Source organism: Durio zibethinus, chromosome 19, assembly GCF_047325235.1.
Source record: "Durio zibethinus cultivar Kanyao isolate XHJ-2024 chromosome 19, ASM4732523v1, whole genome shotgun sequence".
In the NCBI taxonomy this organism is placed as follows: Eukaryota; Viridiplantae; Streptophyta; class Magnoliopsida; order Malvales; family Malvaceae; genus Durio; species Durio zibethinus.
Window position 1 is genome coordinate 1,245,208 of NC_143180.1, and position 16,761 is coordinate 1,261,968.

The window sequence follows — 16,761 nt, forward strand, 5'->3', positions numbered from 1 at the left end:
GGGTATGAAGAATTATAACCACTAACAATCAAAGTGAACTTTCAATCCAAAAGCATCACGCCTTAATTCCCTGCTTTTTACTTGGCAACATAGCCAGCAGCAGAATGAAGTGGGAATCCCACCCCCACAATCGATCATATCAGCCTATATTGCAGAAGAATTGCTAATGACACTTTGGTACTAAAAGTAAATGCGTTTCGGCATTTGATTTAATGATTCGTGTATTATATTTTTAATTTATATTATAAAAAAATTTTAATTCGATGATTCGTATAATATTTTCTTGTTAAAAATATAATAACATCTAAACATTTGATTCAATAAATTATACATAATATTTTAAAGTTATATCGTAAAATATTACTACAAACGCTTTTGTATGAAAATAAATGCATTAGATTTTTTTTTAACAAGAAATTTAAATATAGAGATATTGCACAGTTTCTTGTATTAAAATAAAATATATTTTATCTGATAATTTAAAAATAATAATTAAAAATTATATATTTAAAATGATTTTAATAAAAAATTATCAATTAAATTCGAATTTAAAATATTTATATTAGTGTAAATAATCCTTGCTAATTCAATCAATCTCTTCTCGGTGCATTGGAGCATTTGCTTCAATATTTCTGGCATATTCATTATCTCTTTACTAAAAAAACACAACCCTAATCTCCTTTTTCCAAATAGTATAAAAAGAATAGAATCAGCGCCATGAAAGACACTTGTTGGATAACCAACAAATTGTAAACGTTTGGTTGAGAATTGAGTCTCATGGGCGGCTCTCAAAAAAGACACTTTCTCTTCTTCTTGGAAGAGCAATAATAAAGACAAAGAACAAGGATGGGACCCAAGGCCCAGTTTTTGGATATTTGGAGGCTCCATTAAATCTTATCCTTGGCAAACAGAAAGACTTGAGCTTCCTTAGGATATAAATAATGACAAGGTGGGTGGGTATGGGCAACGAGCAATGGGCACTCACCAATGGCATGGTCAGCTTGAACTTGACAACTAGCATATTCTTCTAGTTTTGATGATATCAACAATGAAATATATTAAATATCCTGCTCTCCTATTTGGCTTTCTTTTTTCCACATTCATTCAAATACAATGTATAGCACCTATGAAAATGACAAAACTGAATAACACTAAAAATTTAAATTAAGTTTTATCATTTTTCTTGAAATTATTGGTAACAACCTTGTTAATGGAAAGTTGCATGTGTCACAAGTTGAAGGGAAGGATAGCTGCGTATCTATTCTAGATAGGAGGCTATGCCTAAGCTTTAGGAAAATCAGTGGTTCTCTTTAAATAAGGGGGATGGAGCATCCTACCAGAGACTTTCATTATGATAAAGGGCTTTAAAAGCTTGATCTAGATCAAATACTAATCCCCTAGTTTGATGTAGTCTGGTTTATGGTGTTACAGTTGATTGGATTCTACGAACCAAAGCAAGTTTGAGCTCAGGGTCTGTTTTAATAACCAACAGGAACAGCTAAAGCGGCTGTTGAACACAGGATTACTGTACTAAAAAAAGCACCAAGCTTTAATCCAAAGTCTTAATGCAGTCATCCGAGCCATCAAGAGAACATCAAGCAATGAACTATCAATACCAAGCTACAAAATTTTGAGACCCATTGGCACCCATTTTTTCCAAGTTGTCAGCCAAGGAATTAGCCTCACTGGGGATTTTGATTTTGGAGAATCGAACAGAAGAAAGTAAGTATCAATACACCACGATAATGTATCATTTTAAAACAAATTACATTATGGGAAATTACGAGTCATTGATGAAGTACATAATGGAGGATTTCCTTCAAAGATTGCAGAACAATCCCCGAAAGGGGAAAAAAAAGAATTAAGAATATGAAATAATCAATAAATTTCTTTGTTGCTTGATCCATTTTGATCCTAATTCTCGCATATAAGCATAGACTTGAATGTTGCTGCCCAAATATGTTTGGTTTCTTGCCTGATCAGTAGATATATCACCTTTCACCTTCTACCAACCAACTACAGCTATCAAATACTACTCAGAATCCAAGAATATGAAATAAGTTTTAGAATAAAGCTATGAGCAAACGGATCTTTCTTATGCCACCATCTGCTCCTGTTCTATGTACATTGGATCCACCCATGGTGGAAGTGTTTCTCGAGTACCTTTACCAATACTGTATTGCCGCTGCTGCTGTAACCCACCTCCCACAGGAGGAACATCTCTCACAAGGGAATGAACCCAAGACACATCCGGCTCATCAACATCAGATGGGGTCATGTTTGTTGTTGCTGTTGCAGCCGGATTGCTGTTTCGAAACCCAAAGGAAGCAGACTTCCTAAGCTTGTTCAGCTCATCTCCTTGAATGCCCCAATCCAATTTCCCATCGGGAGAGCTCCAGTCAGAAATATTTGCAGACATCATACTTGCGGAATTGGCAGGTGCAGTAAGTCCAGCACGACTGGTCACTGCTCCACGGTCTATAAAACTCTGGCTTCGTTTTGCAAATGCAGAAGACCTGGAATTCATTAGTGCTGCTGCCACTGCAGCGGATGAATCAAAACCAAAGGCCGAGGGCTTCCTCACTGAAGATGATGAAAGGTTCATTGGGTAGCTTGCACGGAGTTGGTTCAAGTTTTGGCGAATTTGAAGCCCAGTTGGAGAATGCAACTGGGTTGGTTTTGCAGATTTTACTGACAGTCCCTTCAATGGAGATAGCAGGGAATGATCTAGTGATCCAAATGCATCATCAAGATTAGTAGGCTTCAAATCCCCAAGCCTACTGTATTCCTTATTCCAGCAAGATGGGGAGGAGAGACTAGATATCTCATCCATCAACTGTTGCTGCTGCAATTGGCTTTCAAGCCCAAGTAATTCCATTTCCAAATCCAAGTCTCTGGCACTAAAAGCAGTCTTCAAGCGGCTACCTGGTAGCTGCAAGGCAGGTGGAGTGAGGTTAATTTTATTCTGCCACAAGCCTCCAGTCTTTGGAGAGGAAGAGGCAGCCAAAGGAGACATGGGTGGTGTTGAAGCAGTAGGCAGTGGCAAGGATGATGAACCAAGTGCTAGAGGGCTCAAAGTTGTCATGTCCACTGCATTGACTGCTGCAGACCTCGGTGATGGCATGGCTGAACCGGTGGAAGCATACACAGGGCGCAATTCATCAGGTTTGTGTGCAAAGAAACAGACTTTGCGTGTACAGCCAATCTCATCTTTGCAAAGCCTTGTCCGGTACTGTGCAGGATGAAGCCAGGATTCAAAAACACCATGTGCATATTCACAAGCATCACCCTTAGGGCATGCCCCCTTCCGAAACTCTGGGCAGGGCACACAGCTATAAGTATGCTTCCTTGGGTCCCTCCTCCTCGCATTCTCACCAGGATGAACAAAAGGGCACTCGGTCCAATCATGGGAATATGCCCTTGAGCAAGGCTTCACCTTAAAGGTATACATCCTGAAGTCATCAGTTCCATATATCCCGTTGTTGATATCAGGCAGTGATACATCAATAGGATATTCTTTCTTCTCAGACCCTTCTTTCAGCAACTGAGGTAGAGCTATCCTTTCGGATTCTTCCAGGTTAAGAACATGATCACTAACACCAACAACATCATCACCTTTCAGCAACAACTCAATAACCTTTCTTCTGGAATTACTCAAAGATTTTAAAGCTGGCACAATCAGATCAATAGGCTTGTTCCCATTAGCATCAACACAATTAGCATCTGCTGACGCATCAAGCAAGAACTTGACAATCTCTACCGAAGAATTCGAACCACCGGCAACAGCACAATGAAGTGCAGTAACTCCATCACTACCACAAGCTCTATTCACATCAATCTTGCCACTTTCAATGATGTATTTCAAAACTTCAACGCTACCAAACATGGCAGCTATTATCAGGGGCGTCCTCTCTTCAAATCCCATCTTTCTTGACCCTATTCTTCTACCATACCAGAAGCTTGCCTCACCAAGATCCAAACCTTTCTCTTCAACTTCACTTTTAAAGGCTACCAGATCATCAGAGGCGGCCAATTCAAGCAAAACTGAGCATTTACATAAAGCAAAGGCTTTACGCTCTTGTAATTCACCTTCCATGATGAAATTTGAAGGAAAAAGCTCACTCTTTGAACCACTACACATCCCAAACAAAACCTGCATAATTATTACAGCAACAAGAATTCAGTTTCTCACTCCATACCAAAAATCAAATAAGAACAAAATATTCTATAGTTCTGCTAGACAAGAAGTACAAAGAAATCTTTATGGTTTTTACATACAGTATAAAAGAAACGAAATTTTCATTTCTTAGGACCTGGAAAGAGAATAGAAAAGAAAAAAAAAACCTCCAAAACTGAAAGTCTAAACAAAAGCTATTATTTTTGGAAACAAAAATAAATTAAGAAAAAACCCAAATTAAGAATTTTCCGTTACATATATCTCAATTCCAAACAGTGCAAAAATTCAACAGATCATACAGAAAACAGAAGGATGGAATATAACTACTCTTAACATGGAAGATATGTTCTAAACCAAAGACCTGGTCTTTTCTAAGATCTCTTCCTCTCAGATTCAAAATTCACAACTTTTAACCAAAACAAAAACTCATCAATTCATCATAAATTAAGTAACTCAATCAAACAACAGAATCAAACCAGAGTTTAAGTCTTTTTACCTATTAGGCAGTCTCTGTTGAGAAAACAAAGAGAAGAAAAGGATATTAGTTGAAAATTGGTGTGAGGAGAAGAGACCTGTATTTGAAGAAAATATGAGGAGAATGAAGCAAGCTGAGGGGTTTTTAAGTTTGGGTGTTGTCTGTTTTGCAAGGAAGAAGGTAGGAAAGTGTGACTTTTCTTCCCTTCTCTTTCTGTTGTGATTGGTCAAAGTCAAAACTTCAAAGGCAAGGCTTTAAATTGTTTTTCAGAGGGAGAAAGAGAGAGAGGACGGGTCCCCTTCTTGGGGTTTGCCTACTTAAAATCAAAGATGAAATGAAAATGAAAATGAAATGCAAATTCAAATGAAACATTCATAAAGTTTTTGAACTCCAAACTGGTTGGCCTTCACGTGTGCGTCAGAGGTTACCTTTTAGCTCACGCGCTTTACATTATCTCTGTCTTCTGTCTGTCCTGTTGTTAGATTTTTAAATTTTTGGCTCACAAAAAAATTATAACTAATGCACTAACAGTAGGAAAATAAATGAGTAATCTGAAAGTGAATTATTTTTTATATATAATTAAAAAGTTTTTAAATTTTATAATTAAAATTTAAATAATATCATATATAATTTTATTTATTAAAATTTTTAAGTATATTTTACTAATCACATTTATTAAATAACTTTTTAAGTAAATTCCACTTTGCTTTTTATAGCAAGTAGTTTGTAATGATAAAACATTTGAAAAAAAATTACCATAAGATCCTAAAAATAATTATTCTCTCAGTCTTAAAATAATTGTTTTTTATTAATTTTTTTGTTAAAATAATTTTATTTTGACCTTATTTTTAAAATATAATATTAAATGAAAATTTTAAAAACTTTGAAACTCAACGTTTAAAAATCTTATTTTAAAATTTTTTTTATTTCATTATTTTATTAAAAATAACTATCAAAATTGAATTAATTTGAGAAAAAATTCAATAAAAGACAATAATTTTGAGAGAGAAGATGGATTTTTATGAATTTTATTAACGAGTGTTTGAAAGTTGTTTTTTTAAAATTAATTAATATTTTATTATGATAATATTTTTGAATTAAATATGAAAATTAATAGTTAATATGCCCTTTTTTAATGCATTGAAAGAAAATATTATTTATAATAACATTTGTCATATTTTAAAAACCTTAAATTATATTACATAACATTGACATTTTAATTTACAAAATTTTCATAAAATCAGAAAGTGAGTGATTTTGACAATTTATTATAATATTAATAATAGTAAAAAATATTAATAAAAAATCACTTATATAAAAGGACAAATTAAGAAACAAAAGAGTGAGTTCAGCCCTATCATAATCTTCTAGAACAAAAACAAAATGAACCAATTGAAAAATATTAAAATCGCCGTTAAATGATCATAAATAAAAGCTAAAGACAATAAAAATGTCAAAAATTAAAAATATAACTTTTAATTCAAAATTTATAATTGTATTATACGGCGTGAAGTAACGGGCACGTGAAGATAAAGACAGAGTAACAACACGCGCTAGGAGGTGCGAGTAGGTCAGAAGTAGAATGTACCTCGAGTGGGTCGGGTGGACCAAGGGATCGAGAGCGAGTGGGAGATTCCAAGCTGTAACCAAGTCAGTGAGCTTGCCTTTTACGCGTTTCCATTTAGGTGGGTGACAGGATATGCCGCTGACTCAGCCTTCCACATCCACTGTTTGGACACTTACTTTTCTTTAGGAAAAGGAAAAATTTTGAAAAAATGGAAAATTAATTTAAAATAACAGTATTTATTGATTCATATTTATTCTTTTTATTTGGATTAAATTTTGATATTAAATATAAGTATTATATTCAGATTAAATTTTAAAATAAAAATAAAAATAATTAAATCAAACCAAATTTTAATTTTTATATTTTTTAAAATTTTTATAAAATAAAAATAATTATTTTATACTTAAATATATTAAAAATTATATTAAATAAATATATAAAAAATTAAAAATTAAATTTAAAAAATCATTTAACTTAACCGATAGAATTCGATTCAATTTAAATTGAATAGTATAAAAGTTTGGATTAGAAATTAATTTTAAAAATTTATAATTTTATACATTATTTAAAAAAATTGAATCAAACCTAATTTGATTTCATGCAAACCATTATTATTCATACCTTTTCTCTTTTATGTTACTATTAAATATTAAATTATTAACAATATTTTTTAAAATATGAAGAAAATTGAATTCAAAATTTTCGTTTATTTCGTTGGAATTTGAAGTTTATTTAATCAGATTTCATTAAAAATGTCATTAACATAAACCTGAATGATAATAAGACATTCAAAATTACTTGAACTTAAATTGATAGCTCGAAATTCATCTAATTTGTCCAAATTCAAACATGCTTCAACTTAATTTTATTATAAGAAAAGTTAATAACATTAACTGTATGATAAAAAAAGATTAACTCAAAATTATTCAAATTTAAATTATTAGTTCAAAATGATTTAAATCTAATGATTCAAACGATTTGAATTTTGTCAATCATAAATGATCAAATTCTCCGTGGATCTAATTAATGAATATTTATAAACACTTATTAAGATTAGTTCAAAATTTATTTTTAATTTTTTCATTTAATGTATTATTTTTTTAAAATTTAAAACAAAAATAATATACCACTAATTATACAAATTTTTTTATAAAAATCACTTTCACAAAATATTTAAAGCCTTTTTTTAACATTTTTTATAATTTATATATTTCTATAGTACTTTTTGGAGTTTATTATAATGTGGTTGTTTATCTATTGTTGTTTGAATTTTCCTTTTGGGGCACACCTAAAATGCTGACTCTTAGACCAATGAATTTTGACTGGAAAAGAATTTTCTTTCATGTGAGTATACAGTTTATCAGGTTTCTTGGATCATGATACGGTTGGGATTCCAAGGCAAGATCTTGCAAGGTTTCAAACAAATATGTTAGATATGATGACGAGATCAAAATATTTTAGGGCATTGGAGGTTGTTTATTTGACCTTAATCCCTATTGTTTCCAAAATTAATGTTTAAAAAAAAAAAAAAACTTACAACTATTTCTGGATATCAAAAGATGGAATGGAATAATCGAATGTTAATTTTGGGCTATCAATTGTTGTTTTTTTAGATGTGGTGGGTATGAGATAGAGAAATAAAGTAAAACAAAATATTTTTAAGTTTTTATGCAAATGTCATTTTTTTAAGGTTTATTTTGTTGTCACAAATTACAATATGTAATATGAATTAAATTGAATAATTGTAAAATATAATAAAATCTTTTTTTTGTATTGTACGAAATTTATTTTTTTAAGTCATATTTATATAATCAAGTGAATAATTAATTATATGAAAGTTTTTTTTTAAAGTTATACTCAAAATCAAGTTCTTTAATTATATAATCACTAAATAATCAATTATTACATCATAATAAAATTATAATTATTGAATAATCAACTAATAAATTATAACATAACTAAATAATCAAACTCACATACAATGAAACTTAAATCTTATTAAGATCTCAAAGTTTTACAATCTATTTCTTGCTACTAAGCCAAAGTCTCTTTGGTACAATAAAACCTTATTTGATAACATTTTATATTTATAAAATCAAATCACGAAACATTTTTTAAAAGACGAAAATATCTTTTTTAATCATGATTTTTATAACAAATAAGATCTAAAAAATTTTCTCTTAATTTGAGAATGAGAGAAAAATAATTGAATATGTTCTAGTATGTTTATATATATACATATATATATTTAGGATAATAAACTTGTAAATTAGGTTTATATGGTTTGCATAGACCACTCATTGTATTAAACTTTATATGGTTAAATAAAAGGCATTACAAACATGTCACAACAAGAGGGAAAAAACCAAGACTATTGTTGGCCTCTCTTTCCATTTATTTATTTTTATTTTATTTTATTATTTCTTAGAGAGAATGAAAAGAAGAAGACAACAAATTATAAGAATGAAGCATGAAAAAGGAGAGCCTAGTTTGCTAATCCAATTTTAAAACAATTATTTTAAAGTTCTGCCAATGAAAGACAGATCATAACAAAGTAGCCAAGCTGTACCTTAAGGAAAAAGAAAAAGTAAATTATATAAATATATTTATTTATTTATAGCCATCAAAGTATGATTTTAGGTTGTCTGGTCTGACCAACATATATGTTGATGGTTATCCTTTGACTACTCAAAACAGCCAGCAATTGCGTCATTGGAATATCAGAAGAATTGCACTTGATTAAATCTTATGTCTCCATGATTAGAATTTTAAATGTTGTATTTGAAGGCTTTAAGTATATCCATTGGACATGGAATTAATGTCAAATTGGTCACTATTCATAAATTATCATTGAATTTTATCATTGTATTTCAATTTCATTAAATATACTAATTTACTTTAAATTTTGTTGATTTTATTACATAAGATAACGAAATTATGAAAATTTATCATTTGTATTAACAAAATATTCTATGAAATATTTTAATTTCATTATGTTTTGTTTAAAAATCAATAAAATTGAAAGTAGAATGATAAAATTTATCATTTATGATAGCGGAATATTTTGCTAAATATTTCGATCTCGTTATTTTTCATCAAAAAATTAACAAAATTGAAACTAATAATTGCAAAATTTAAATATTAAGTCATAGTATTAACAGAAGAATTAAAGGCATGAATGTGAAATCAAATTCATATAAACTAAATGAATTCGATTATTGCATAAAAAATTGATTCAATTATTGGAATATAATCGGGTAGGTTGGAAATTAAGAGTGTAACCAAATAACGTTAAAATAATATAATGAAAAGCTTCAATTCGAGCTTAATTTGAAATTAATTATTTAAAATTTAACTCAAAATTGATTGAATTTTTATTTTTCAATTCAAATTAAACTTAAGAAAAAAATCAAATTATTTAAACTTACATAATTAGATTTATTTAATAAAAATAAGTTTAATTTTTTACTTGATTCAAGTTTGATTACGTGTTCAAATTCGAATTAATATATATTTATATATATAATAATAATTTTTAATTAAAATAATTAAAATTTAAAAATTCAATTAAACTTACAAATTATTCGAATTGACTATTAAAATATTTAAATTTCAACTTAACTCAATAATAATTAAATTTTTGAATTCAAATTCTATCTAAATCAATAATGTACTATCCTTTACGCCCTTATTCGTTACAATCCTTCCTCGAATAAAAAAGAATTCAATTACCAGGCTGATATGGGGCCGAAAGGTGGTCCATTAATCGGTTATGTTTGGGCTAACCATGACCCAACTCTTCGTCATTTAAATCGAGCTTGAGCCTAGTTTGGTAGAGTTTTATGTTATATCTATTTGTTATCTGGGTCTCATGAGCCACCATCCCCTTACCATCCTTGCAATACAACAAGAAAATAATCAATTACACGACAATACATTATCAGTCTCCAAAATTGTGGGATATATTTTTATTTTAAATTTGATTTATATATATATATATACACACACTCTTTTTAATTAAATTAAAAATTAAAAATCACAATTAAATAATTTTTAATTTGTTTCAAATAGTATATTTATAAAAGAAATCGATAAAAAATTAAAAAAAAAAGTAAAATTGGACAAAAATCAACCAATTTGTGTATCATAAGAGTGGGAATTGAAGTAAGATATAAAGTATGATATATGCAAATTTGTCGATTAAAAACTTTTATTTTTTCGAATATAATTATTTAGAAAGCATTAATAGTTTGATGAAATTAATTATGTTTAAAGTGACAGGTAGATAAAAAAATTCGTATATTCATTTTATGTAAAGTATTAAAATTTATATATTCATATTATATTTTATACGAAAATTACATGTTATAATTTATGTCGACATGAAAACATAAAATATATATTTTATTTTGTTAAATTTATATATAATTATTATTAAAATTTTAAATTATGTTATCTTTGTATCTTATATTCATATCGTGTTCGTATTATATCACCGTATCATATTTTAAATTATTAAGTCTAGAACTAACATGAAAAGCTTATCCAATATTAGACTAAAATTATAGCTTTCATTGCAAGATTAAAATTGGAATAATTGCAAAAATTAATTTACCTACGTGAGTAGACGTATCCAAGTGGATTTCGTTCCCTTTTTTTTTTTTTTTTTTTTTTCCATTTGATGAAAATTTATTATTATCAATAATAATAATAATAATAATAATAATAATAATAATAATAATATATCAAATGTTGTCGACAATGATAACTCAAATAAAATTAGGACCAAATTGTCTGTAATTTTAATTTGTTAGGCGAAGCTTATCAAGTTGGCTCTGTCCTAACAGTTCATCATGTCATTTACACTAATAAAAATAATAACAATGATAAAATTACACATTTGTCATTGTCACAAAGAAATGGTATCATACACTATTTGTACCAAGATTGTACGTTTGACATTTGAATCATACAAATAAATAGTAATTAGTCTCACTCAATTATTCATAATCCTCTACTTTAACGATTGGCCTAAATTCAACAAATATAGATGTAGATATAATTATATCATGCCATGTGCGTTCAAATTAGAGGTATCCATGAGTAAAATCTGGCTTGGTTGACAATTCAAAATGCTTATCTAAAATTCGATCTAGATTGTCCATTAAAATTTATTAAAATTAATTCATTTAATTTAAAATTTTAAAATATTAAAAAAAATTTAGGTTGATGTTTTAATATTTTACATGTATTTTTGAATTTAAATTAAATAAAAATTAATTATTTAATAATAAAATATATTCATAAACTGAATTAAGTTTGAGCTTAAAAATCATTATTTAAAATAAAATCGAAGTGAATTTGGACTAACCGTCAGACCCGTGTACATGTTTAATTTTTTTTGCCAAATGGACAAATATTGTATTATTAAGAATTTATAGTGTACATGGACTTCATTTAAAGCACAACCAAGTAAAAACCACAAAATTTTTTAAGTGTTTAGAAATGTATTGTGCATAATTTGCCGGCACTTTTGAATCTATCATGTGTAAGTTAAGAACCACAAAATTGTTAGTCTTGAACTCAACCTCTATTCACAAAATTAAGCCATTGAATCATCACTACTTCCATGATTCTACATGTGATAATTTGTCCACCTATTAGAATGGTCCCCAAGCACAAGGGTTTGAATAAATACAACAACCATTCAAAATAAGGAATGTTCTATTTTTCTCCTTCACCATACGTTTTGATTGTCAAAAGTTTTAACTCATGCAATTTCAATGGTTAATATAGATACATGTTTAAATTGAACAATGATTTATATCATTAAGCACATAAGTGCATCCTTGAGTAATGATTATGATTTATATAATACGATGACATGCTAAATTAAAGTAATATAATCTAATGATACAAAATTAAGGTTGTAATAAAGTAAAAAATGCTAATTATTTAATTGGTAAAGCATTATATATATATAATTATTTTATATACCATCGATGAAAATTTTAAATTTCACTAGTCAAATTAAAACATGATTTATATGAAATTAATATTAAAGAAATTAATGCAAAGCATTATTTAAACGATTAGACGTGTGTCTTAAAGTTAGAATAGTGATCGTAGAAGAAAATTTGCTAGTTGATTAGAAGGAATATATAAATAAATAAATAAAATATATATGTATATATATATATATATATATATATATAGATGATGTAGCTCTTATATCATTGATTAGGTTTGAAGCACTTTAAATAAAGGCATGACCGATTACAAGATTGATTAGCCTAATCACATGTCAGATGTCTTTGAAATGTTTTCGAGAAGAATATTAAAATAATTTAATTTGTATGTAATTAATCAAAATTTAATTATGTCAAACAAAAGATTAGATCCTTTAAGAGTATCATTATCCATTTCTATCAAAGGGATAGGGGAATTTGAGAAGGGTTGAAGAAAGTAAAGTTATTACTATTTTAGGTGAAAGAAAAGGTATCCAGAAGATGAAGTGATTGGAACCCAGAATGGTTTTTCATTTTTATATATATAAAGATCTATTGAGAGATCTTAAAGTAATGCAAAAGTGTAATTTTTTTTAATGAAGTTACAAATATGAAAAATTTATAATCATAATCAAGCAAATAAATAAATCAATAAACGAACTCAACATTGAAAATTTTAATATAAAATTATACCAAACTCACACACAATAGAATTTTAATCAAGGACCTTAAAATTTCAATACTTTTTCTTGTCACTAAGGTAATATCTCATCAATATGAAGAAGTAATTAAATTAATAAAATTATTTTGTTTACTGTTAATAAAATTTTTAAACTCTACCGACACGGTTAGAAGAATAATAATAATAAAATTATTCGTTTAAACTCGAAAATCTACTTAATATTTTGAATATGATATTTTCAAGCCGGCATCCTCAAATTAATTCAAGAGGAGACAATAATTAATTACAAAAATTTTTCTTAAATATTGCTCTAAATAATCAATACTACTAGCCAACACTTAATAAACTTTTCTTGCCTATTAATGTTGTGGGAAAAGATTCTATTCATTACTTAAAATTTAATATAAATTTTTATTATTTTATTTAAGGGTAATAAATGTACTTTCAATTAAATTTATAATTAATATTTGTTTTAATTAGTTTTACCTTTTTAATTAATTTTATTTATTTTATATTCAATTTAAAATCATCAAATTTCAACCATAGATTTAGTTAAGACTGGGAGCGTGTTATTCACTTTTGAATAAAGTAGTGAAAATTTTCATTGATTTTTAAGTGATGAAAAAGATCTTTTTTTTATTATGTAATTAAATTTGAGTTGAATTTGAAGATTAAAGTTAAAATTTAAAAGAAATTGAAATTTCTGGTCCGAATTAGGATTCTTTGATTTTAAGTTCTATAAATACATACCTAAATCGCACACAAATCACACATAAAAATAAGAGAAAGAAATAGAAATAAAAAAAGGCACACAAAATCAGTTAGAGAATTCTAGATGAAGTCTTGAGACTCTGCAGCTATACTTTTCCAATAGAGACCAGCGGAGCATAATACCGGACCCAGAAGCTTGTTCATCCACCTCACAAGACGATATAAAGAAATTCTCTTCCCTTTGACGTGTCCAAGCAGCCCTTTGTCGAGTTGGTTATTATTATTTATTTATTTATTTATTTTGCAGGTTGCTCTGGCACAATATTATTTGAGGTGGAAAGCGCTACACGACGATTTCTTCTTATTTGATATTTTATTTTGTTTATTTATTTTTTAAAAATATTTTTACATAATTACATTTTAGAAAAATTAGAGTTTTTTTTTTAAAGAACACGAATAAATGTTTAGGAAATAAATACTAATTATCCAATGATAAAATTTTTAAAAATTTTAAATAGTAAATTTTTATAAAATTCTTAGGTGAAAATTTTTATTTAAATTTGTTTCAAATGGTGGAATAATTTAGATAAAATTTTAATAACAATAATTAATATTTATTTTCAAACAAAAAATCAAAAAAATAAAATAAAAAAATATTAATAAAATTTTGAAATTAAATACAAATTATCCAAGAATGAGATTCATAAAAATTTCAAATGACAAAATTCTTAAGAAATCTCTAAGCGAGAAATTTCTTTAAATTTGTTTTAAATGATAGAATAATTTAGATGAAATTTTAATAAAAATAATTATATTCTTTTCCAAATAAAACTTTTTAGTTAAAAATATTTGATAATTATCTATGATGAGATTCTTAGAAACTTCAAATAATAAATTTCTTAATAAATCTCTATGTGAGAAATTTCTTAAAATTTATCCTAAATGGTGGAAGAATTTGAATGAAATTTTAATAAAATTATAATTGTCATATTATTTCTTTTGCAAAGATAAAAAAAATTATAAATTGGCCAAAATGGTAAAAAATTTAGAAATTAAAAAAAAAATCTAAATTGACCAAAATGATGAAAAATTTTCGAAATTAAAAAAAGAAATTTCTAAATTAACTCAAATGACGAAAAATTTAGATATTTAAAAAAGAAATTTCTAAATTGAACCAAATAGTAAAAATTTTAGAGATTAAAAAAGAAATTTCTAAACTAACTCAAATTGTGAAAAATTTAAAAATTTTAAAAAAATATTTTTAATTTAACCCAAATGGTAGAATAATTAGATATATTTTAAAAAATATATAATAATAAATAATTAAATCATTCTCTGACGACAAGACCTTTTCAAGAAAATAAATGGTATTTTTGGATACTTTTGAGGTGGATAAATATTTTTAAGAATTCTATCAAATTGATGAAAGAATCTTAATAATTATTTTTAATATTCAATACATAAAACTTAAAACCATTAGAGTCAAAACCTTATGATAAATTTAAAATAAAATGTTACCATCTTACGGATGGGCATGTGAGGATGTTATAACATTTCTAATATATAACCGAACTCTCGAATCCTATTATGATTAATAGACCTGAACCTATTCTTTCAAAGATTTTTAGTCAAGCTTAAGAGCTCTTAAAATGATAAATTCCTTAAGTGACTAATCACACCTAATTAAAAAAAATTAATAACGACTCTTTAATTTGTATCTAATTATAAATTTTTAGATATATATGTTATAACAAATCCATTTGATTTTATGTACAGACAGCATCCCTCATCAAAGCTATTTGATAAGATGGATATTAAAATTATTTTTCTCGCATGTTGGACGGCTTTAATTGAATGGCTAAGACAAGCTACCTTTAATTGAATTAGCGAAGGTGCAATGCATTTGGCCTGTGAAGCTGACATTACTCTTCTTCTATAATTATAAATCTTTTTAAAAGGTAATAAAATTCTTGATTCATGACATTTAAAATTCTTCACGTGCAAAACTATTTCAAATTTATCCTTGCTTGACAATGATATATAACAACTAATATCGAATTGCTAGCTAAGTTAATTAAAGTGGTTGGTCATTGAAATCGTATATCGTATGGTTTTTATATTTTTTATCTGTTCTTTGGATTAATTAATTGAGTACATTTTCAAAACAACATTTTATTTTAGATGAAATTTGGAGTTGATCACACACTTGATATCGAGTAAATTATTTAATTAAATCAAAGATTTAAAACCTTTTAAAATTGCAACTTATAATTGAATTGTTATATATACATATACATATACATATATATTATATTACATTATATTAGACATGTGATCATAACTACATAGAAGAAGGAATCCTTTTTATTTCATAAATCTTATGCTGTCCACATCAAAATTCTAATTTCAAAATTTTAAGTTGAAATCTCGAATTCTTACAATTAATTGACATGTTCTTCTGAGTGTAAAAACAGCACAAGATATGGGAGATAACCTTTTTTTTTTTTTTTTTTTCATATATAAATCTAATTATTTCGTTCATTTCAAGACTAGATTTTAAAATTTTCAAGTTAAAATCTCAAATTTTAATAATAGATATGTACTTTGAGTATGATCACCACAATATTTGCTCTTTCTTTTATAATTATTATTTTGGATAATTAAAACATGAGCTTTTTATTTAGTTTTTAAATCATTAATCTGTCCTTAATCTTTCTAACTTTTATTACTTAATTCATATGAGAAAAACATTACGAACTTTGATTCTCAAACCGACAACCTCCAAGAATTGCTCCAACGCTCATGCCATGTGAGCTGATACTCCATTGACAAACCTGAACTTTGAATATATATTTTTGGATCAAGGCCTCGTTGGTTAAGCACTAGAAAAAGCATTAAATTTTATGATGTGATGAAATCACTTGTAGTTGGTGGCTTGAATTAAATGGGAGATCTATGTTTCAACTTTCAAATGCTTGCGGGTGTGGTGTGATATAATGAGAAGCTTCAAACAAATAAAAAACTGATAGGTTCATCGAATCCACTAGTTTTTCCTTTGAATGAGTCAAATTTTGATAGCTCTTCTTTTGCATACAAAGAAAACACCATGACAATGCATGTGAGAAGTTCTTTTATAATTGG

At 27.2% G+C, this 16,761-nt stretch overlaps 1 pseudogene across 2 annotated transcripts; it reads right to left on the bottom strand.

Annotated features, from left to right (window-relative positions):
- Nucleotides 1-1,748: 1,748 nt before the first annotated feature.
- Nucleotides 1,749-4,768, bottom strand: LOC111310114 (zinc finger CCCH domain-containing protein 29 pseudogene; annotated as a pseudogene). 2 transcript variants are annotated; one of them, XR_016330244.1, is made up of 2 exons: nucleotides 4,674-4,768; nucleotides 1,749-4,153 (listed from the first exon to the last, which is right to left on the bottom strand). The product of XR_016330244.1 is annotated as a zinc finger CCCH domain-containing protein 29 pseudogene, transcript variant X2 (transcript). The 2 variants fall into 2 exon arrangements; XR_016330243.1 differs by lacking the exon at nucleotides 4,674-4,768 and having other exon boundaries at nucleotides 1,749-4,159.
- Nucleotides 4,769-16,761: the final 11,993 nt, after the last annotated feature.